This window comes from Eurosta solidaginis, chromosome X (assembly GCF_040869045.1).
Source record: "Eurosta solidaginis isolate ZX-2024a chromosome X, ASM4086904v1, whole genome shotgun sequence".
Classification (NCBI taxonomy): domain Eukaryota; kingdom Metazoa; phylum Arthropoda; class Insecta; order Diptera; family Tephritidae; genus Eurosta; species Eurosta solidaginis.
The window spans coordinates 198,757,395-198,781,593 of record NC_090324.1 but is presented as its reverse complement, the minus strand read 5'-3'; the positions used below and the strand labels follow the sequence as shown (position 1 = coordinate 198,781,593).

The 24,199-nt window shown below is 36.0% G+C and overlaps 1 protein-coding gene across 1 annotated transcript in view; it reads left to right on the top strand.

Moving 5' to 3' along the window:
• The window catches only part of LOC137235367 (nuclear factor 1 B-type-like), a 957,540-nt gene that overhangs the window by 468,877 nt on the left and 464,464 nt on the right, over positions 1-24,199 (top strand). The window lies entirely within an intron of this gene.

Here is a 24,199-nt window from a genome sequence, read left to right as displayed (position 1 = left end):
CATTTGAATTATTCAACTTTTTTTTTGTAAAATTATACCGAAATTGAGAATAAAAGTACCAAAATCTAAAGCAATGTACTAAGCCTTTCAAAGTACCAGTTTGTTGCGAAATTACTAAAAGTGGCATCGCTACTGAATGATTTACACACACACCTTATTGGGTTCGCTCGCTTTTCGGCGTGCACGAAGTTATGCACGCATACTTCTCTGACGTCGATAGCTGTCAGCTGTTTTATTTTCTTTTCTTCGTAATTGAAAATGTTATATTTCTGAAGCTCTCGCGCAACATATTATTTATTTATAGAAATTAGCCAAGTTATCGATGATAACACGGAGGAAATTACAACTGATGATATAATATATTTGGGTAAGTTAAAAAAGTACAACAAAGTAAAAAAATACATAGAGTGAGCCGATTAAGTTTAAGTACAAAGGCATTTCACACATTTTGATAGAGTACAGTGATAGTGGAACTCATACAGACTCCTCAAGGAAGCTACTTGTTCGAGAGGCGGTATCTTTTATGAGACATCATTTTGGAAATTGCCCTACAAAAACGCAGAAAATAGCAACCACAGAGGCTTTTATTGCCCTTTTTCCAAATTACAAAATTGAAGGAAGCGCATATGATGGAATCGTAAGTGTTTATTTGTGAATTCGGGAAATGATGCAGTAAAATATGAAAGCATCAAAGTTTTTTGCATTCATGAAGCAGCGCCAGAGTTGTTTGCTTTCATTTTCACCATACGTCATATTTAATCCTTTAATTCAAACTTTCAGGAGCTTTTCTACAATCCTATCGATAACACTGGGAATTTGTTCTCGAAACTAAAAAAATTTAATTCGAAAAGGCGTAAAATTTAGGGGAAAGATGCCGAAGAAGCAGTTTACGCGAGCAACGATGAAAATCTTTCCAATGACGACATCGAATTTTTCAAAAATTGCATTGTGAGCGAACAGAGAGATACTATAAAAGAAAGACTGGCCAAGACAATAAAAGGTCGTCAGAAATATTGTGCAGCGAGTACAGAAATTTTTTCAACGTTTAGATTTTTTCTGTTTGATACAACATTGGTAATTAATGACAATGTATTCACTTTTGTATTTATTAATGTACATATATACATATGTATTTCTATGCCTATTTTTCTCAATAAGAAATATCATTGTTACAGATTTCTTTTGATTTTGAGTTGCAATACAGAGAAAAGAGCAAATTTTTACTGCAGAAGTGGGAAAATAACTCAGCTTTCGCTAAGGAAATATATCACCAATCCTCTGGAGTTCAAGATCCTATAAATAATGGTAAAATTTATACATCTTTGATATTATTCAATACCAGGCGTAACGTTTTTGTATATTTTAAGGTTGGAATTCCGAAGTACAAGCCTTTCTGTTTTTGCTAAAACTCCTGCCTTCAACTGCACCTAAGTGTAACTTGGCGCAAAGGGTTTCATATAAAGTATCTGAAAACAATTTTATTTCATTTGCAAACCACAACTCGCCTATAGAAGAAGTAGCCGCTGCCACACGTCACCCTTCTTTACTTGCTGTTGGGCCTAACAAATTAGCAATAACTCAGTATTTTGTAGTCGTTGATGGTAAGAAGCTAAGTCTACCTACGTCGTTCAGTTTTGTTGAAGTATTTGATGTATATTTTAAAACATTTTACATATTTAGTATTAAGTTTGATCCGACTCTAACAAACTTTCTAAATTTTTTTGCTAAATACATTTACGAAATAGAAATATGTTTTAAACCTAGTACGAGACAAATTGAAGTAAACTGTAAATTTATTAAAAAATTTTACAAGCTTAAAAGATACGAAAGTACTTTATAAGTATTGCTAAAATGTATTCCTGATCTTTTTGCAGCAAAGTATTTGACAATATTGCTTTTGACATATTTCATGTGAAACATATTCATTTTTTATCGGAATCAAAAGGAATTATATTAAACTGTATAAAATCAAACAAGCGTCTGCAACGAACAATTATATAAATGTTTGTAAAACGTTAGCTTTAGGTACCAAAAAAACTTTACTTATTTTCTTGAGCAGATGACGATAGAAAAAACAGCTTCTTTTGGAAAATTAAAAATAAAAGCAACTTCAATTTTAGAACCGGAAATTAAAAATTACTTTATTGAAAGTCAATATATCAATATCAAAATTTATACAACAAATAGTATAGAGATTAAATATGGGTTTCCCTGCAGATGAAACTTTTATGTATGTATATATGGGAAAACAAAATACCGATTTAAAAAAATTTGGCCTTATAAAAAATATATATGTAGTCAATGGTGAAATACATTTCCATTTATTGATTTATTTGTGTAAAATTTTCAATCCCCTTTTAAGTGCGTATAAAATATTTTGTACCGGAATTTCATGTATGCTCAAATTTAATTCATTAAAATTTAATCGGCATTATGAAGCTTATGAACATAATGATAAGTTATATGTAATGATACCTCTACTGTTACCTGAAGAATTGTAATAACTTTAATTAAGAATTGAATAATAATGAATTTGAATGAAAATCAAGATTCTGTTTTTATACTAACATTGGACTAAAACGTAAACTTCTTTGGCTTAAATTTTAGCCATTCGAAGTGTAATTTTGAGGTAAGTTTAGACTGAATGGTAAACCTCGTTGGTGTTAATTTTAGCGAAGTAAAATATTCTTTTTAAACCAATCTCAGGATCAGAGTTAAACTTCATTGGTTTTGTTTTTATACATGTAAGGTCTAGAATACAGTATTTTCAGTTATAATATTTGGAATTATTATTTACTATATTCAACCAAAAACAGGCCTTAACATTAAACCCCTCGAGGTCTAAAAAATGGAACGACTCCTGATTAAAATTAAACCCAGAAATGCTAAAAGTTTTTTGAACTTTTCAAAGTTTAAACATTAGTATTTTTCCGGTCGAGTCATATATACAGACCAAGAAAGTTTAAATTTTAGTCCAAAATTTTTAACAGTGTACATAGATAGACATATTCAGGCAAACTTTCCTTTCGGTTTTTAGTTGTGGGTTTTTAATCGATTATGTATATGTCCTTTGTCTTTCTTTAAATGCTCCGCTTGGAAATGTCGTTAACAATAACTATTAACCAGCACTATCCTTTTATATCTTGCATCGCGTTGTTTATATGTACATAACTATGTATGTATTTCATTGAATAGAATAGAAAACTTTAATCGCTACTAACTGACCTAACCACGATTGTTACAGCAGATCGCTTAAAAAAAGATGCTTAAAGTAAACGAGTTCCACACCTCAAGCAAGAACGTTCTGTTGATCAAAGCATAAATCAAGACATTTAAAAAAATCATAATGCCCAGAAGCAAAGTTTGGCAACATTTTACAATGGTGGAAAACACTGATGAATCCTCCTGCAGTTATTGTAATGCTGTGCTAAAACGCATGGGATCCACTACTTGTTTATGGAACCATTAAAACTTCAAGCACAAACTCAGTTATGGAGTTGATAATCAGCAACAACTTCAAGCAACAATGCTACTGATGATTCCGGAGAAATATTGCCACCAAACCGGAAACGGCAGTCACGAGTTAGCACATCAATCAGCAATTTCTAGAATATCAGTCAAGACCGGCAGGAACTGATAAGGCAGGCGTTAACGAAAATGTTGACATTGGATATGCTGCCGACGTCGTTTGTTGAAAATGAGGGATTTTGATCCTTAATGAGTACTTTGGAGCCAAGCTACAAAGTTCCTTGTCGGAAAACCAATTGAAGCTTTGTACTTTGACGAATTAGTCAAAACTAAAGATGTCATTGGCAAGGTTGATACATACATAGCCCTAATCACAGATGGTTGGAGTTCAAGGGCGTTAGATTCCTATGTCACAATAACAGGTTAGTTGTCTACAATAAATCTATTTATGGTTGGCTTGCGGCCAGTTTCATGTAAATAATTTTTTTCATACATGGTATTTTTTCGAGCGTTGTAAGAGCGATGGCAAAAAATAATTTCTTAAAATAAAATTTTTTATATTGTAATTGAAAAACTTCTTTGGAAAAACAAAAAGTTATAATATATATAAATTTTTGTACAAAAAGATTTGTTTGTGGCGCATTATTTTGATTCCGATTGGATCCTACATTCAATGAATTTGAAAACAGATGAATTGGGTTAAAGTCACACATCGGAAAACTTGCGCAACTTTCTTCTGGCCTCCATATTGGAATGGGGAATTTCCGGAAGAATATCATCTGTAGTGCACGATAACGCAAAAAATGTGACAAACGCCGTTTGGAATTTGCAAAGCAAGTACATAGTCAACGTGGCTTGTGCGGCACATACGCTGCAGTTAAGCATTGAAAAAGCCATGGAGATTGAACACGGTATGAACCTCTTAAAAAAGGCGTCAAATTTAGTAAGTGCCTTCAACCATTCGTCAAAAAGAACTGCAGCACTAGAGAAACACCTTGAGCAACTTGGAAAACCGCACTGTCTCTAATACAAAGTTGCCCCACAAGATATATTATATATGGTCGAGCGGTTAATAAGCCTGATACCGTCATTGGGGGCATTGCTTGCAGATAGAGAATTTTTGATGGTCGAACGGCCCAAAAAATGGAAGTTTTCGAGGACGATCTCACCTATTATGTAGATGGTGTTCTGGGGACATAAAAAGACAACCCGTGGCGGATCTGAGAGCAGTATTTTGGCAGGCCTGTAGCTTCTTCCAGTGAGTAGTTTTTAGGCTTGGCGACCATATTGGGGACGCGTAGCATGAAATGGGCTGGCCAATTGCTTTGCAAGTATTAATGAGCGTTTCTTTGGTTTTGCCCCAAGTGCTGCTGGAAAGAGATTTGAGGATTTTATTACGGCTCCGGATTTTGGGTACAATTGCGGTTGCATGCTCTCCAAAATATAGATCCTGATCGAACGTCACACCCACGATTTTAGGGTGTAAGACAATCGATAGCGTAATGCCGATGTCGGGATCAACTAGATAGTATTGCACTGAGTGGTGGGTGATAAACGCCAGACCGCCTCCATTTCCGCTGTCGCGATCTTTTCTGTGGACTTTATGTCCAGAGCAGGTCTGCAGAGCAGATCTTGCTGTGTATTTGGTCTCTTGGATAGCTGCAATGCGGATGTTATGCCGCTTCATGAAATCAACTATCTCCGTGATCTTCCCAGTTAATGCATTACAGTTTAACTGCAGAATTCTGAAGTGCAACGGGAGAGACGTCGTCACTCTGGGGTAAGTGATAGGTGACTACATCTGAGTTGAGGGAGGCCAGGACTCAATTGCTGTTGTGGCCCTGGGACTGGATGTCCTGGGTAAACATATGGGTACCCGGTGTAGTTGGGTTTGCGGCCTGGCAGCATGGCGCGATGAAACCCGTCTGGGGTTTGCCATCTGTGAGACCAGAACATCTAGGAAAGTAGCATCGTCCAAGGCAGGAGCTGCATTGGGGAGATGTCGCAAACATATATATTCTGTGCTGGCAAATGATGTAAAAGGTGGTAGGGACCTAAGAGTCTGTTTCCCTGACCTACTCGAGTGCTAGTGCCGGAAAGAGGGGGAAGAAGACGGGGTGTGGGCATTGCTACCGACTCTACTACGGAGATTGTAGTTATGAGTAGGAGCGGCCGTATGAGCTGGTGGCGCCATGGGGCCCGAGCACCAGCGGGTACTTGTTGTGGCTTGTTGAGCAGCGGGACAGCTAGAAGGTAGTGGGGTGCTAAGGCCCAGGCTACGGGACGCCCTTGGGCGTAAACAGTAAGGAGCTACAAAAATTTATAAAAGTTACGACGACTTCGGGTTTTGGGGTCTAGCCCAGAACATCCTGTCCGATGCAACCATCCCTTGCACGTAACATACCGACAAGAGTGTGGCCGTCCTAAAAAGATTATTTTCCGGCAAACGCAGCAAACCCATTTCTCTGGACCGGAGTCAGGTGCAGGTCCCGGATTGGGTTCGATATCCTCCCGGAGCAGGAGAATATGGTGCAGTCCCGCTAAAAGGATCTGCTGGGAGGATGACAATTTGTGGGAGGGACGCAACAAATTAAATAGCGTTACACTGAAATGACAGCCCTGGTTGGGAAGAATCCAGGATCCTTATGTAGAAAATCTGGGATCTGCTGAGAGGATGACAATTTGTGGGAGGGACGCAACAAATGAAATAGGGTTACACGGAAATGACAGCCCTGGTTGGGAAGAATCCCGAGTCGCTCCGGTTCATAGAACCGATTGCCTTGGGAGCGAGATGGTTGTAATTATTTTTAACATTGAAATCAAAGCACTTTCGCCAGCGATTAAAAAAAATTATAGGCAAGTAAGTACATAACCGTTTTTCAGAGTACTTCTAGTACTGCGAGCACATAGCTGTTTTCGATCACTTCTTAATCAAAAGAGGTATAAAAAACGGCATATGCAGAAATGTGGGTTCTATATAGTGATAATAAAATATGCAATAAAAAAATTAAAAAAAACAAGTAAGGAAGGCTAAGTTCGGGTGTAACCGAACATTACATACTCAGTTGAGAGCTATGGAGACAAGATAAGGAAAATCACCATGTAGGAAAATGAACCTAGGGTAACCCTGGAATGTGGTTGTATGACATGTGTGTCAAATGGAAGGTATTAAAGAGTATTTTAAGAGAGAGTAGGCCATAGTTCTATGGATGGACGCCATTTAGGGATATCGCCATAAAGGTGGACCAGGGCTGACTCTAGAATGTGTTTGTACGATATGGGTATCAAATGAAAGGTGATAATGAGTACTTTAAAAGGGAATGGGCCTTAGTTCTATAGGTGAACGCCTTTTCGAGAAATCGCCATAAAGGTGGACCAGGGGTGACTCTAGAATATGTTTGTACGATATGGGTATCAAATGAAAGCTGTTAATGAATATTTTGAAAAGCAGTGATCCTTAGTTCCATAGGTGGACGCCGTTTCGAGATATCGCCATAAAGGTGGACCAGGGGTGTCTCTAGTTGTACGATATGGGAATCAAATGAAAGGTGTTACTGAGCATTTTAAGAGGGAGTGGGCATTAGGTCTATAGGTGCACGCCTTTTCGAAATGTCGCCATTAGGGTGGGCCAGGGGTGACTCCAGAATGTGTTTGTATGATATGGGTATCAAATGAAAGATGGTAATGAGTATTTTAAAAGGGAGTAATCCTTAGTTCTATAGGTGGACGCCTTTTCGAGATATCGCCATAAAGGTGGACCAATGGTGACTCTAGAATGTTTGTACGATATGGGTATCAAACGAAAGGTGCTACTGAGCATTTTAAGAGGAAGTGGGCATGAGGTCTATAGGTGGACGCCTTTTCGAGGTATCGTCATTAGGGTGGGCCAGGGGTGACTCTAGATTGTGTTTGTACGATATGGGTATCAAACGAAAGGTGTTACTGATCATTTTAAGATGGAGTGGGCATTAGGTCTATAGGTGGACGCCTTTTCGAGATATCGCCATTAGGGTGAGCCAGGGGTGACTCTAGAATGTTTGTACGATATGGGTATCAAACGAAAGGTGTTACTGAGCATTTTAAGAGGGAGTGGGCATTAGGTCTATAGGTGGACGCCTTTTCGAGATATCGCCATTAGGGTGGGAAAGGGGTGACTCCAGAATGTTTTTGTACGATATGGGTATCAAATGAAAGGTGGTAATGAGTATTTTAAAAGGGAGTAATCCTTAGTTCTATAGGTGGACGCCTTTTCGAGATATCGCCATAAACGTGGACCAAGGGTGACTCTAGAATGTTTGTACGATATGGATATCAAACGAAAGGTGTTACTGAGCATTTTAAGAGGGAGTGGGCATTAGGTCTATAGGTGGACGCCTTTTCGAGATATCGCCATTAGGGTGGGCCAGGGGTGACTCTAGAATGTTTGTACGATATGGGTATCAAACGAAAGGTGTTACTGAGCATTTTAAGAGGGAGTGGGCATTAGGTCTATAGGTGGACGCCTTTTCGAGATATCGCCATTAGGGTGGGCCAGGGTGACTCTAGAATGTGTTTGTACGATATGGGTATCAAATGAAAGGTGGTAATGAGTATTTTAAAAGGGAATAATCCTTAGTTCTATAGGTGGACGCCTTTTCGAGATATCGCCATAAAGGTGGACCAAGGGTGACTCTACAATGTTTGTACGATATGGGTATCAAACGAAAGGTGTTACTGAGCATTTTAAGAGGGAGTGGGCATTAGGTCTATATGTGGACGCCTTTTCGAGATATCGCCATTAGGGTGGGCCAGGGGTGACTCTAGAATGTTTGTACGATATGGGTATCAAACGAAAGGTGTTACTGAGCATTTTAAGAGGGAGTGGGCATTAGGTCTATAGGTGGACGCCTTTTCGAGATATCGCCATTAGGGTGGGCCAGGGGTGACTCTAGAATGTTTGTACGATATGGGTATCAAACGAAAGGTGTTACTGAGCATTTTAAGAGGGAGTGGACATTAGGTATATAGGTGGTCGCCTTTTCGAGATATCGCCATTAGGGTGGGCCAGGGTGACTCTAGAATGTGTTTGTACGATATGGGTATCAAATGAAAGGTGGTAATGAGTATTTTAAAAGGGAGTAATCCTTAGTTCTATAGGTGGACGCCTTTTCGAGATATCGCCATAAAGGTGGACCAAGGGTGACTCTAGAATGTTTGTACGATATGGGTATCAAACGAAGGGTGTTACTGAGCATTTTAAGAGGGAGTGGGCATTAGGTCTATAGGTGGACGCCTTTTCGAGATATCGCCATTAGGGTGGGCCAGGGTGATTCTAGAATGTGTTTGTACGATATGGATATCAAATTAAAAGTATTAATGAGGGTTTTAAAAGCGAGTGGCCCTTAGATGTATATGTGAAGGCGTTCTCGCGATATCGACCAAAATGTGGACCAGGTGATCCAGAAAATCATCTGTCGGGTACTGCTAATTTATTTATATATGCAATACCACTAACAGTATTCCTGCCAAGATTCCAAGGGCTGTTGATTTCGCCTTGTAGAACTTTTTCATTTTCTTCTACTTAATATGGTAGGTGTCACACCCATTTTACAAAGTTTTTTCCAAAGTTATATTTTGCGTCAATAAACCAATCCAGTTACCATGTTTCATCCCTTTTTTCGTAGTTGGTATAGAATTATGGCATTTTTTTCATTTTTCGTAATTTTCGATATCGATAAAGTGGGCGTGGTTATGGTCGGATTTCGGCCATTTTTTATACCAAGATAAAGTGAGTTCAGATAAGTACGTGGGCTAAGTTTAGTAAAGATATATCGGTTTTTGCTCAAGTTATTGTGTTAACGGCCGAGCGGAAGGGCAGACGGTGGACTGTGTATAAAAACTGGGCGTGGCTTCCACCGATTTCGCCCATTTTCACAGAGAACAGTTATCGTCACAGAATCTATGCTCCTACTAAATTTGAGAAGGATTGGTAAATTTTTGTTCGACTTATGGCATTAAAAGTATTCTAGACAAACTAAATGAAAATGGGCGGATCCACGCCCATTTTGAAATTTTCTTTTATTTTTGGATTTTGTTGCATCATATCATTACTGGAGTTGAATTTTGACTTAATTTACTTATATACAGTAAAGATATTAACTTTTTTGTTAAAATTTGAATTTAAAAAATTTTTTTTTTAAAAAGTGGGCGTGTTCTTCATCCAATTTTGCTAATTTTTATTTAGCACATATATAGTAATAGTAGTAATGTTCCTGCGAAATTTCATCATGATATCTTCAACGACTGCCAAATTACAGCTTGCAAAACTTTTAAATTACCTTCTTGTAAAAGTGGGCGGTGCCACGCCCATTGTCCAAAATCTTACTAGTTTTCTATTCTGCGTCATAACTTCAACCCATCTACCAAGTTTCATCGCTTTAACCGCCTTTGGCAATGAATTATCGCATTTTTTTGGTTTTTCGAAATTTTCGATATCGAAAAAGTGGGCGTGGTTATAGTCCGATATCGTTCATTTTAAATAGCGATCTGAGATGAGTGCTCAGGAACCTACATACCAAATTTCATCAAGATACCTCAAAATTTACTCAAGTTATCGTGTTAACGGACGGACGGACGGACGGACGGACGGACGGACGGACGGACGGACGGACGGACGGACGGACATGGCTCAATCAAATTTTTTTTCGATCCTGATTATTTTGATATATGGAAGTCTATATCTATCTCGATTCCTTTATATATGTACAACCAACCGTTATCCAATCAAACTTAATATACTCTGTGAGCTCTGCTCAACTGAGTATAAAAATACACACAACTGTTTCCGTTAGCGCAGCGACGATATATATAAAAATAAGAAAATCCGCTTTATGTGACACTGAAATGAGTAATTAAGCTAAGATTATTTTTATTGTATGTATATAAAATAAATAAAAAAAAAAATGTATCATGAATTTAAAAAAAATGTTCACTTTGAAGAGTAAAAAGTTGTTTGCTTTTTGAATGTCTTATAACTCGAAATAAACCTCAAAATACTACTGATCATTTGTGATGGTAAGTGATTTGTCTTCTGTTCAATACGGAGTTGTACCCACACCCTCAAAAAAGAGAAGATGGTATTCTCATTTTATACTTTCCATGGCATCGTTTTTTTTTTATGAATAAATTACACGATGCAGGATATAAAAGGACAGTGCTGGTTAATATTTATTATTACCGACATTTCCAAGCATTTAAAAAATACGAAGGACATATGTATACATAATCGATTAAAAAACCGAACGAAAGGTTTGCCTGAATATGTCCATCTATATATATGCAAATGTACGTCTTAGAATTACCTACACGTATGTATGTATGGTTGTAGGACCGTGATCAGTCAGTGGCAGTAGTAAGGTCAGTCAGTAGCAGGTCGAATACACGAATATGTACACATAAAAGTATTGCAAAAACAAAAAAATTTTAAAGAAAAGAATTTCACCCGCAAGCAAGAATACTCAGCTAGTCCAAACATCAACAAAATTAAATAAAAAAACAAGTAAAGGTGTGTAAGTTCGGTGTAACCGAACATTTTATACTCAGCGTGAGCTTCAATTGCACATTTCATTTCAGATAAATTACTTTTCTATATAACACGCGGCCCTGCCCGTTTAAAAGAAAAATGTCTCCCCATTTCCTCTTACAGTAAAACTTGATAATTGAAATATCATTTATTCCAAACTATTACGACCCTTTTAAACTTGTTTTATATCTAAGTTGCCGTGGTCTTTATCCGATCCCGTCCATTTTTACTAGAAATATTTTCTACTATAGGGAAGTTTTGTGTACCCAATTTTATTACGATCCGTTAATTTTTCTTCGAGTTATGGCTCCCGAAACAGAAAATTACTTAGCCATAAAAGGGGCAGTGCCACACCCATTTTCAAAAATTTTAGTGTTTTCCAATTTAATTTTATAATTCAATTTAAAAAGTTAAATTCCATTGATACAAAGCTTTTTTCGCTAAGATATAGCTTATTATTTTCGATAACGACCCTTAAAAAAAGTGGGCGTGGTCTTTAACTGATCTCGTCCATTTTTTCTAGAAATATTTCCCGATATAGGGAAAATCTCTGTACCCAATTTTATTAAGATCCGTTAAATTTTCTTCGAGTTATGGCTCCCGAAACATAGAAAATTGCTTAGTCAGAAAAGGGGCGGTGCCACGCCCATTTTTTAAAATTTGAAGTTTTTCCTATTTATTGTTATAAATCCACTTGGGAAATGAAATACCATTGATATAAAGCTGTTTTTTGCAAAGATATAGCTTATTTTTTTTCGTCCACGACCTTTTTAAAAATCGTTTATATAAAAATGGGCGTGGTCCTTAACCGATTTCGTTAATTTTTCATCAAAGCATTCCTTATAGTAAAGGCAACCTCTCTGCCGAATTTTGTTATGATAGGTTTAACGATTTTTGATTTATGATTAATAATATTTGTAAAATTGATGTTATAACAAGTGGGCGGTGCCACGCCCATTTTAAAAAGTTTTTTCAAATTTTTATCAAGAGTCTCAATGTCAGCCCACAGGTCAAATTTCAACTTTCTAGGTGTATTATTTACTAAATAATCAGGTGTTTGATGTTTTCCAAAATGTTATATATTTTGCCGTTGTGATGATGTCATCATTCCAGTGAAGATGTTTATTAAATGTGACACCAAGATTTTTTACTTTATCCACGTGTACAATTTTAGACTCACCCAGAACTAAATCAGGAAAAGATGTTAAAATTTGTGTTTTTTGGTTACCAATATATATTTGGATTTGCTTGGATTGAGACATAAACCGTTAATTGCAGCCCAGGTTCTTACACTGTCCAAGTCAACATTAATTTTGCGTACACAATCATCAATATCTGATGCTTTACAGCTTATTAGAGTTGTACATCGTCATCGTACATTTGAACATTGCAGTGTTGTAACTGATTCGGAAGATCATTTGCATAAGCAGTATACAATAATGGACCTAAAATAGATCCTTGAGGTACACCTCTTGTCAAGTCGACACTACTAGACATTTTATCGCCATGGAAAACCGATTGTGATCTGTCTCTTAAATAAGAAGTCATCAGTTTCGCAGCTGCAGGCGAAAAATTAAGTAATTTGATTAATTTTAATATCAAAATTTTATAATTAACGGTATCAAAAGCGTTTGAGTGGTCCAAGAGAATAAGAAAAGCTATTTTATCATTATCAATTTGTGATCTTAAATATTCCGTAACATCAATCAAAGAAGTTACACAACTATGATGTGGTCGAAACCCAGATTGTCTGTGAGTAAGTAATTTGTTATCCTGAACATATTTATTGATTTGGTTATGCATTAAGCATTCAAGTATCTTAGACAGAAAGGGAAGTATAGCAATAGGCCGAAACTCATTTTCTGTTTTGGGTATAGGTACGATTTTAGCATGCTTCCATTGAGTGGGATATATTGATTTTGTTATTATAGAATTAAACAGGTGGGTGATATATGGTAAAATAGTAGGAAATAAAATTTTTATAAATTTTGAATGGACTCCATCACAGCCAATAGCATTGGACTTGATGCTTAGAAAACTTTGAAATATTTCAGTTTCAGTGAAACATCTAAAATAAAAAAAATTTTGATCATTTATACTGGCATAGTTCTTGTAATTAGCAATATCAGCCGCAGACGTTGGTAAATTCGTAAATTTGTTTTTCAAATCATTAACACCTAAATCATCTGAACTATCTACTGCTTTCCCAATAATTCTAACATTACGTATTTCACTCCATCTCGCCTTACTATCTAAGCAATTTTTAAATTTTGTTTTATAGTATAATGTTTTGGCAATTATAATGCTTGTATTGACTTTATTTCTTATTATGCGGAAAGCAGAATGCAGTTCAGAGGTTTTAAACCTCTTCCATCTTGCGTAAGCTTATATTACGTTGTTCAATTAAACTTTTAATTTCAGGTGTGAACCAAGTTTTGTAATTTGGTGTTTTCCTTTTCGTATTCATGGGAACAAATTCTTCGAAGAGTTTTTCAATATTTTCTTGGACAAACTAAAGTTGATCATCTACAGACGGCATATAATATATGCAACCCCAATCAACCTGTGAAATTTTATCGTATAAGGCAGAAAGATCTATATTCTTAAAATCGCGATAGATATAGTCTTCATTAACCTTTTTTAATTTAAAATCGTAAGTGATGAATAGGAGATCATGTTTAGAAAACACAGGTGCAGATATTTGTTCAAACAACAGAATTTTTGACAATGAATTAGTATAGAATATATCGATAAGCGAATTTGAGTTAGAGGTGTAGTGTTTTAGGTAAAGTTTTGTTAACAATATTTAGGTCTATATATTTAATTTCATCTGAGAAAGAAGAATTTACAAGTTTATGTTGCTATTAAAATCGCCTGATATTATAACATTACAGAAAAAATGCTTCTGAATTAATATTTTTGTTTGGCCTATATACATTGCCAAGCAGTATTTTATTATTTCCGTTATATGATTCCAAGAAAATGAATTAAATTTGATCGCCATCTTTTGATTTAGCTTTAAGTTTGCATCTAACTTTGTTTTTAATATAGATGTCAACACCTCCGGCTTTTTTGTCCTTTTTACCATTTTTTTGCTTTCTATCAGCCCTGAAGAGTTTATATCCTCGCAACTTATAGCATACATCTCATTGAACCATGTTTCAGAGACACATACTATCTCCACATTAGAATACTCGAATATATAACGAAACTCAACTATTTTAATCTTTGAACTTTGAGCATTAATATGAACAACGCTTAAGCCATTTTTAAGTTTAGTATATACGCGAACCATGTTAAATATATTGGATTTGGAATATACTCTCGTATTATTTAAATTGTTCAACTTGTGATACAGAAGGGAGTGCAAAGCAAGTAAATGTGTTTTTTACATTAAAATTGATTTTATGTTTAGTATTATTGGTTATATTACAAAGTAATTATATAGAACTATTAGATGTGACAACAGTAATTTTGACAATGATTTTAGACATGAGGGTTGAGTAGTTAAATACAAATATAGAGAAAATAATGACAGAATTTTAGAACTATAAAATAAATGCAAATTAACATTCGGCATACATATTACCATTTTGTGGACGAAATAAGTTATAGACATCACCGATGGTATTAAGACGGTAAGGTTCATCAGACTGGTTCAATTTGGCAAGCACAACACCACGTGTTGAGAAAACTGAGGCTAGCTTTCTTTCCTTCCAAAGCTTAACAGCTTCAGTATATATACCAAAATTTCGAAGAGTTAAGTTCTCCTTTACATTAAAAGGAGAATCCAATGCATTACCGATGTCATTCAAACGTAACGGACCTTTACGTGTTCGTGTTAGACTTGAAATTGATTTGAGCAGGGAGTTTCTTTCAAATGGTATTCCTAGTCTAACGATTATTGCTGGGTCTGTATTATTCATCCCAGATTTGGTTTTTTAAGACAAAGTATTGACTTTACTGCTGGACGATTAATATTAATTGTGTCACATAGACTATTAAAAATTTGATTTACATCATCATTTTCATGCATAGGTACACCATTTATGCGTATATCACAAGCAACTGCAGCATTTTCTTGTTTATCGAATAGATTTTTTAAATCAATTATTTCTTTCTGTATACCTGAGACATAAGCTGCGCCTGTCTCTAATTCAAGTACTCTTCTGAATCTAATTTCTAAGGAATCTGCAAGAATACAACATGTACATATGTTAGAATATGCTTATATGCACATTTGGGTATTTATATTAGAGCGTTTGACGCGGTCAAGGACAATCAAAATTTTAAGGATTGGCAAACACGGACAGACAGCCGTTTTTGAAACTAGTCACTAATTCCACTAGAAATTTGTTACGTTTAAAATGTACTGCTTCAAACTTTATTTTAGGAAATTTTTTTCCGAAATTTTAATTAAGTTAACATTGACCTTAAATAACTTTTGATTCATCAGACTTCGCAAAAAATGTTGACAATGGCATGTAAAAATATTTTTTTAATGGTGACCAATTAGATGTTTATAAAAACCAAAAGATATCAAAACAAAATTTTCCATACAACTTACATACATACATATGTACGTGTATGGAAACCAAAATCCCTACCATATTAATCTTATTAAAATATGTACATGTACCATTATGTATGAACATTTATACACCTGTTTACTAATAAACAAAGTTCTATGATCAGTACAGTAGTAAACGACCCCGATATTTCTAGCTTAAGACTCAAGCACAACTTTGGCTACGTAAATATATGTAACTAAATAAATGAATATTAACAAATCAACCCCAAACAAACAAAAATATATGCACGTATGCATCTAAATATACACACATAAATATATGTACGTATACATACATGTGCATGCTCATATGTACAAGCGATGAGCGCAAGATAAACAGATTTTTTTTATTTTACTATTCGAATAGCACTATTCGAATAGTGCGCTCTATTCGAATAATAAAGGAAGGAATTCGAATAAATGAAAGCGAATAAACGAATAAAAAATTTGAATAAATATTATTCGAATTACGAATACCTGGCGAATAAAAGAGTTTATTGTTCGAATAATTTTTATTCGAATAGTCCCAGGCAAAATCAAGAGGAGCACGACGCAAATTGGAAGAGAAGCTCGGCCTTAGATCTCTTCGGAGGTTATCGCTCCTTACATTTTTTTTTTTTAGTCCCACCCCTAGTTTCTACCAATAAGCGATTATTTCTTAAGTTACGAGGCGGGTCATATAAATTGACCAAATTAGATAAGTCATCACAGTGTAGGTTATTATTAATGACATTACAAATAAAAAGTATTTAGAAGTATATTCTTCTATCATATAGGGACTGTAAGCCCATTAGTTTCCGTATGCCAATGTACCTTCAACAAATTACCTTGCCACGGTAACTTTTTTGGAGTAAATTTCGTGAAAACTTGTTGAACTTTTTCGATTTTGTTTGAGTGGGTTTCATAGTATGGGCACCATATTAGAGGACAATACTCTAGTCTGCTTAGAGTGCAAGGATCTCTGAAATCCATTGAATTTCTTCTTATGACGCCTATCATAGAAACGGCTTTTGATATTATGAAGTCAGTGTGTTGAGAAAATGTTAGCTTTGAGTCAATAATAACACCCAAATCTTTCATTTCGGTATTTCTAGTTAGAGCACAATCGTTTATATTGTAACTAAATATTATGTTGTTAGACTTCCTAGAGAAGGTGACAACACAGCATTTATTGATGTTCAGTTTGAGACAATTCAAAGTGCACCACTGATTAAGTGAATTGAGATCAACTTGTAACTTATGACTATCACTTTCATCACGAACGGTACAAAAAAGTTTGACGTCATCCGCGAACATTAGGCACTTAGCGAATTTAAAGCAATTCGGTAGATCGTTAATAAATAAATGAAATAGCAGTGGTCCGCAGTGAGTACCCTGAGGTATACCTAACCATGCGTCGATAAATAGTCTTGGGGTTGTATTCCCTAACTTAATAAATAGTTTCCTGTTTGACAGAAAACTAGCTAAGAAATTAATGAGAATGCCACTAACTCCGTAACTTCGTAACTTTTGCAAAAGTATGGTATGACAGACCTTATCGAAGGCTTTGGAAAAGTATATGTAAATCACATCAAATTGTGCCTGCTTTCCCGACGCAATAATTTTTTCCAATGATAATTATTGTTTTTTTTTAATTTTTCTAAATTTGTTCTGGCCTTGAGCTCGATTCGAACCTTGAATGATTTATCAATAGGCCGATAAAAAACAAAAACAATTGTTAATAAACCATGAGCACTTGGGAATGTCAAACAAAGTAATTGACAATAAACAAAAATCCAGCATTATCAGTGATTTGCACCAGATGGCGCAACGCTGAATAAATATAGTTGGTAAAAAGGAATAGAAGTAGCAAATTTGCCAGTCAAACAAACCACCGCTGTATAGCTAAATGGTTAGCGCAGCATGCCTAAAGCGTACTGATGATGAAGGCTTAGCACCCTTCGAAATGGATCTATCTGCGCAGCTATGGCAGGTTGTCTGAAAAATTTTCTACTTACTATTCCAAAAACAAAATAAAATTTTTCAAATTTAGAAAATTTTAAAAATAACAATAATTATCATGGAAAAAAAATTATTGTTCTGGCCTTGAGCTCGATTCGAACCTTGAATGATTTATCAATAGGCCGATAAAAAACAAAAACAATTGTTAATAAACCATGAGCACTTGGGAATGTCAAACAAAGTAATTGACAATAAAGAAAAATCCAGCATTATCAGTGATTTGCACCAGATGGCGCAACACTGAATAAATATAGTTGGCAAAAAGGAATAGAAGTAGCAAATTTGCCAGTCAAACAAACCACCGCTGTATAGCTAAATGGTTAGCGCAGCATGCCTAAAGCGTACTGATGATGAAGCCTTAGCACCCTTCGAAATGGATCTATCTGCGCAGCTATGGCAGGTTGTCTGAAAAATTTTCTACTTACTATTCCAAAAACAAAAAACAATTTTTCAAATTTAGAAAAATTAAAAAATAACAATATTTATCATTGGAAAAAAATTATTGTTCTGGCCTTGAGCTCGATTCGAACCTTGAATGATTTATCAATAGGCCGATAAAAAACAAAAACAATTGTTATTATTATATATAGTATATGTATATTTTTTTTTGCGATTTCAGCCCCATTTTAACAGCTAGAAGCTTCAAATTTCACCAAATGCTTACGTGTATAGCATATATTGATGTCTGAAAAAATCATTGAAATCGGTGGTATACATAGTATATATCTCATACAACCGATTGTTCAGATAAGAAACTTTGCGCAACTTCTGCACCGTTTTAACAGCTAGAAGCTTCAAATTTCACCAAATGCTTACGCATATAGCATATATTGTTGTCTGAAAAAATCATAGAGATCGGTGGTATATAAATTATATACTTCATATAAACTGTCATTTTTGCCCCTTTTTTACGGCTAGAAGCTTCAAAATTCATCAAATTTCATTAAATAGTTACGCTTACGTCATATATTTTTGAAATACGTGATTCGTGGTCATAGTTTTTACATGCAGGCCACAAAAAACGCGAAGCTTTGCATCCTCACACAAAGTACCTACTTATTTTTTATTTTATATTTATCTTAAAAATCGTTTAGATATGTTCAAATTTCACCAAATGCTTACGTGTATAGCATATATTGTTGTCTGAAAAAATCATATAGACCGGTGGTATATATAGTATATATCTCATACAACCGATTGTTCGGATAAGAAACTTTGCACAACTTCCCCATTTTAACAGCTAGAAGCTTCAAATTTCACCAAATGCTTACGTGTATAGCATATTTTGTTGTTTGAAAAAATCATTGAGATCGGTGGTATATATAGTATATATCTCATACAACCGATTGTTCAGATAAGAAACTTTGCGCAATTTCTGCCCCATTTTAACAGCTAGAGGCTTCAAATTTGACCAAATGCTTACGTATATAGCATATATTGTTGTCTGGAAAAATCATAGAGATCGGTGGTATATATATTATATACCCCATATAAACTGTAATTTTTGCCCCTTTTTTACGGCTAGAAGCTTCAAAATTCATCAAATTTCATCAAATAGTTACGTTTGCGTCATATATTGTTGAAATACGTGATTCGTGGTCATAGTTTTTACACGCAGGCCACAAAAAACCTGAAACTTTGCATCCTCACACAAAGTACCTACCTGTTTTTATATTCAGTTGAGCAGAGCTCACAGAGTATATTAACTTTGATTGCATAACGGTTGGTTGTACAGGTATAAAGGAATCGAGATAGATATAGACTTCCATATATCAAAATCATCAGTATCGAAAAAAAATTCGATTGAGCCATGTCCGCCCGTCCGTCCGTCCGTCTGTCCGTTAACACGATAACTTGAGTAAATTTTGAGGTATCTTGATGAAATTTGATATGTAGGTTCCTGGGCACTCATCTCAGATCGCTATTTAAAATGAACGATATCGGACAATAACCACGCCCACTTTTTCGATATCGAAAATTTCGAAAAATCGAAAAATTGCGATAATTCATTACCAAATACGCATTAAGCGATGAAACTTGGTAGGTGAGTTGAGCTTATGACGCAGAATAGAAACTAGTAAAATTTTGGACAATGGGCGTGGCACCGCCCACTTTTAAATGAAGGTAATTTAGAAGTTTTGCAAGCTGTAATTTGGCAGTCGTTGAAGATATCATGATGAAATTTGGCAGAAACGTTACTCTTATTACTTTATGTCTGCCTAACAAAAATTAATGGCGGCCACCGTGGTGTGATGGTAGCGTGCTCTGCCTATCACACCGTATGCCCTGGGTTCAACTCCCGGGCAAAGCAACATCAAAATTTTAGAAATAAAGTTTTTCAATTAGAAGAAAATTTTTCTAAGCGGGGTCGACCCTCGGCAGTGTTTGGCAAGCGCTCCGGGTGTATTTCTGCCATGAAAAGCTCTCAGTGAAAACTCATCTGCCTTGCAGATGCCGTTCGGAGTCGGCATAAAACATGTAGGTCCCGTCCGGTCAATTTGTAGGGAAAATCAAGAGGAGCACGACGCAAATTGGAAGAGAAGCTCGGCCTTAGATCTCTTCGGAGGTTATCGCGCCTTAAATTTATTTATTTATTTAATAAAAATTAGCAAAATCGAAGAACGACCACGCCCACTTTTTAAAAAATTTTTTTTTTAAATTCAAATTTTAAAAGAAAAGTTAATATCTTTACAGCATATAAGTAAATTATGCCAACATTCAACTCCAGTAATGATATGGTGCAACAAAATACAAAAATAAAAGAAAATTTCAAAATGGGCGTGGCTCCGCCCTTTTTCATTTAATTTGTCTAGGATGCTTTTAATGCCATAAGTCGAACAAAAATTAACCAATCCTTGTGACGATAACTCTTTTCTGTGAACAAGGGCGAAATCGGTTGAAGCCACTCCCAGTTTTTATACACAGTGGATCGTCTGTCCTTCCGCTCGGCCGTTAATACGATAACTTGAGCAAAAATCGAAATATCTTTACTAAACTCAGTTCACGTACTTATCTGAACTCACTTTGTATTGGTGTAAAAAATGGCCGAAATCCGACTATGACCACGCCCACTTTTTCGATATCGAAAATTACGAAAAATGAAAAAAATACCATAATTATATACCAAATACAAAAAAAGGAATGAAACATGGTAATTTTATTGGTCTATTGACGCAAAATATAACTTTAGAAAAAAACTTGGTAAAATGGGAGTGACACCTACCATATTAAGTAGAAGAAAATGAAAAAGTTTTGCAGGGCGAAATCAAAAACCCTTGGAATCTTGGAAGGAATACTGTACGTGGTATTACATATACAAATAAATTAGCGGTACCCGACAGATGATGTTCTGGATCACCCTGGTCCACATTTTAGTAGATATCTCGAAAACACCTTCACATATAGAACTAAGGCCCACTCCTTTTTAAAATACTCGTTAACACCTTTCATTTGATACCCATATCGTACAAACAAATTCTAGAGTCACCCCTGGTCCACCTTCATGTCGATATCTCGAAAAGGCGTCCACCTATAGAACTAAGGCCCACGCCTTTTTAAAATACTCATTAACACCTTTCATTTGATACCCATATCGTACAAAAATATTCTAGAGTCACCCCTGGCCCACATTTATGGCGATATCTCGAAAAGGCATCCACCTATAGAACTAAGGCCCACTCCATTTTAAAATACTCATTAACACCTTTCATTTGATACCCATATCGTATAAACAAATTCTAGAGTCACCCCTGGTCCACCTTTATGTCGATATCTCGAAAAGGCGTCCACCTATAGAACTAAGGCCCACGCCCTTTTAAAATACTCATTAACACCTTTCATTTGATACCCATATCGTACAACCAAATTCTAGAGTCACCCCTGGTCCACCTTTATGGCGATATCTCGAAAAGGCGTCCACCTATAGAACTAAGGCCCACGCCCTTTTAAAATACTCATTAACACCTTTCATTTGATACCCATATCGTACACAAAAATTCTAGAGTCACCCCTGGCCAACCTTTATGGCGATATCTCGAAAGGGCATCCACCTATAGATCTAAGGCCCATTCCCTTTTATAATACTCATTAACACCTTTCATTTGATACCCATATCGTACAAACAAATTCTAAAGTCACCCTGGTCTACCTTTATGGAGATATCTCCAAAAGGCGTCCACCTATAGAACTAAGACCCACGCCCTTTTAAAATACTCATTAACACCTTTCATTTGATACCCATATCGTACAAACAAATTCTAGAGTAACCCCTGGTCCACCTTTATGGCGATATCTCGGAAAGGCGTCAACCTATAGAACTAAGGTCCACACCCTTTTAAAATACTCATTAGCACCTTTCATTTGATACCCATATTGTACAAACGCATTCTAGAGTCACCCCTGGTCCACGTTTATGGCGATATCTCGAAAAGGCGTCCACCCATAGAACAAAGGCCCACTCCCTTTTAAAACACTTATTACACTTTTCGTTTGACACCCATATTGTACAAACGCATTCTAGAGTCAACCCAATTCCACTTTTATACCGATATTCCGAAATGCGTCCACCTATAGAACTTAGGCCCACTCCCTTTTAAAATTCTCATTAACACCTTTCATTTGATACCCATATAGTACAAACAAATTCTATAGTCACCCCTGGTCCACGTTTATGGCGATATCTCGAAAAGGCGTCCACATATAGAACTAAGGCCCACGCCCTCTTAAAATACTCATTAACACCTTTCATTTGATACTCATATCGTACAAACAAATTCTAGAGTCACCCCTGGTCCATCTTTATGGCGATATCTCGAAAAGGCGTACATCTATAGAACTTAGGCCCACGCTCTTTTAAAATACTCATTAATACCTTTTATTTGATACCAATATCGTACAATATAAATTCTATAGTCACCCCTGGTCCACCTTTATGGCGATATTTCGAAAAGACGTCCACCTATAGAACTTAGGCCCACTCCCTTTTAAAATTATCATTAACACATTTCATTTGATACCCATATCGTACAAACAAATTCTCGAGTCAGGCCTGGTCCACCTTTATGGCGATATCCCTAAATGGCGTCCATCTATAGATCTATGGCCCACTTCCTCTTAAAATACTCTTTAATACCTTCCATTTGATACACATGTCATACAAACACATCCCAGGATTACCCTAGGTTCCTTTTACAACATGGTGATTTCCCTTACTCTGTCTCCACAGCTCTCAACTGAGTATGTAATGTTCGGTTACACCCGAACTTAGCCTTCCTTACTTGTTTATTTTATATTTATCTGAAAAATCGTTTAGGTATGTAGATCTGTTCACTATATATTTCTTATCGTATACATCCGATTATTCGGAGATTACGAACGGGATAAGATTATTGTTCAGCCCCATTCATGAAAGGTATGAAGTCTTCGGCACAGCCGAAGACAGTCCCGTTCTTACTTGTTTTTGTTTTAAAAATCCCTCGCATGGTTTAATAGGTTAGAACACTCAATAAACTTTAAATATGGTTTTACCAAAAAGAAGTTGCTATTACAGATTTTTGTTCCACATTACAGACGAATGATGATTTGTGCTATACACCAGGCTGCGGCCACACATAGAGACCGAAGTTGGGGCAGATTAACGCGCATATCCTTCAGAAGTGTGCATTATTCTTCGGCGATGTTACCAAAGGCCTGAGTTTGAAGGAAATCACAGACTCTTCGTTCGTGGTGCTCTAGATCATACTACAGCAGATCTCGTAATAGGGCTTATGCAGATGTCTGCTTAGCTGACTTGGAGGCGCTACTACATCAATAAATGCCCTTTCGGATGCCTCGGTGCTCAGACGTCTTAAGAAAATATTCCGTGGCAGTTCTAAGCGGTAAATTTGGCAGCCCTGCAACTTTTTACGTTGCAGCGATTTCGGATGCATTTTTATTGAAGCAGAGACTGTGTTCTTACGTCACAACCAAAAGTTGTTGGGATTCCACAGTAGTAACGTTATGCCATCGAATTGGCGGTCCAGTTTTTGTTTTATGTGGAAGGTCCACTTCGTGAAAAATATGGCCGTATGTACATTAAATCAGTGCCAAGTCCTGTGATGTAAAATATTTGAGGATATAAGGGATATAAATGTTTATTTTACAGCATAGTTTTCTTTTGATGATTCCAGTCTGCATTCGCAGAGCCGGACAAAACTAAGTTCCTCCTCTAACCTTTTTAGCCGGGCGTCAAAATATATTTCTCCCCGGACGCAAGAAAACCTCACTACGCCGCTGAACTGAATCTAGCCATACGTTTTGAATTTATTGTTGTGTAAACACAAATTTTTTGATTTTTTACTACATTTTTGCACAATATTACGAACCTTTTGTATGGGAGTATAGAAAATTGTTGTAAGAACCATTCTCGAACTAAAAAAAAGAATTAACGAAGTCGGTCCAATCATTCTCGAATTTTCCACTTAGCAACACATTTATCGACACACTTTTATATTACAGGTATTCTTTCTTTGAACTTGTTCCCATTCTACACTATTTCTTTAAAACTTCATGAGCTTCCTAATCGGTACTGAACTTTGACGAGACTGACAGTGCCAGAAGTA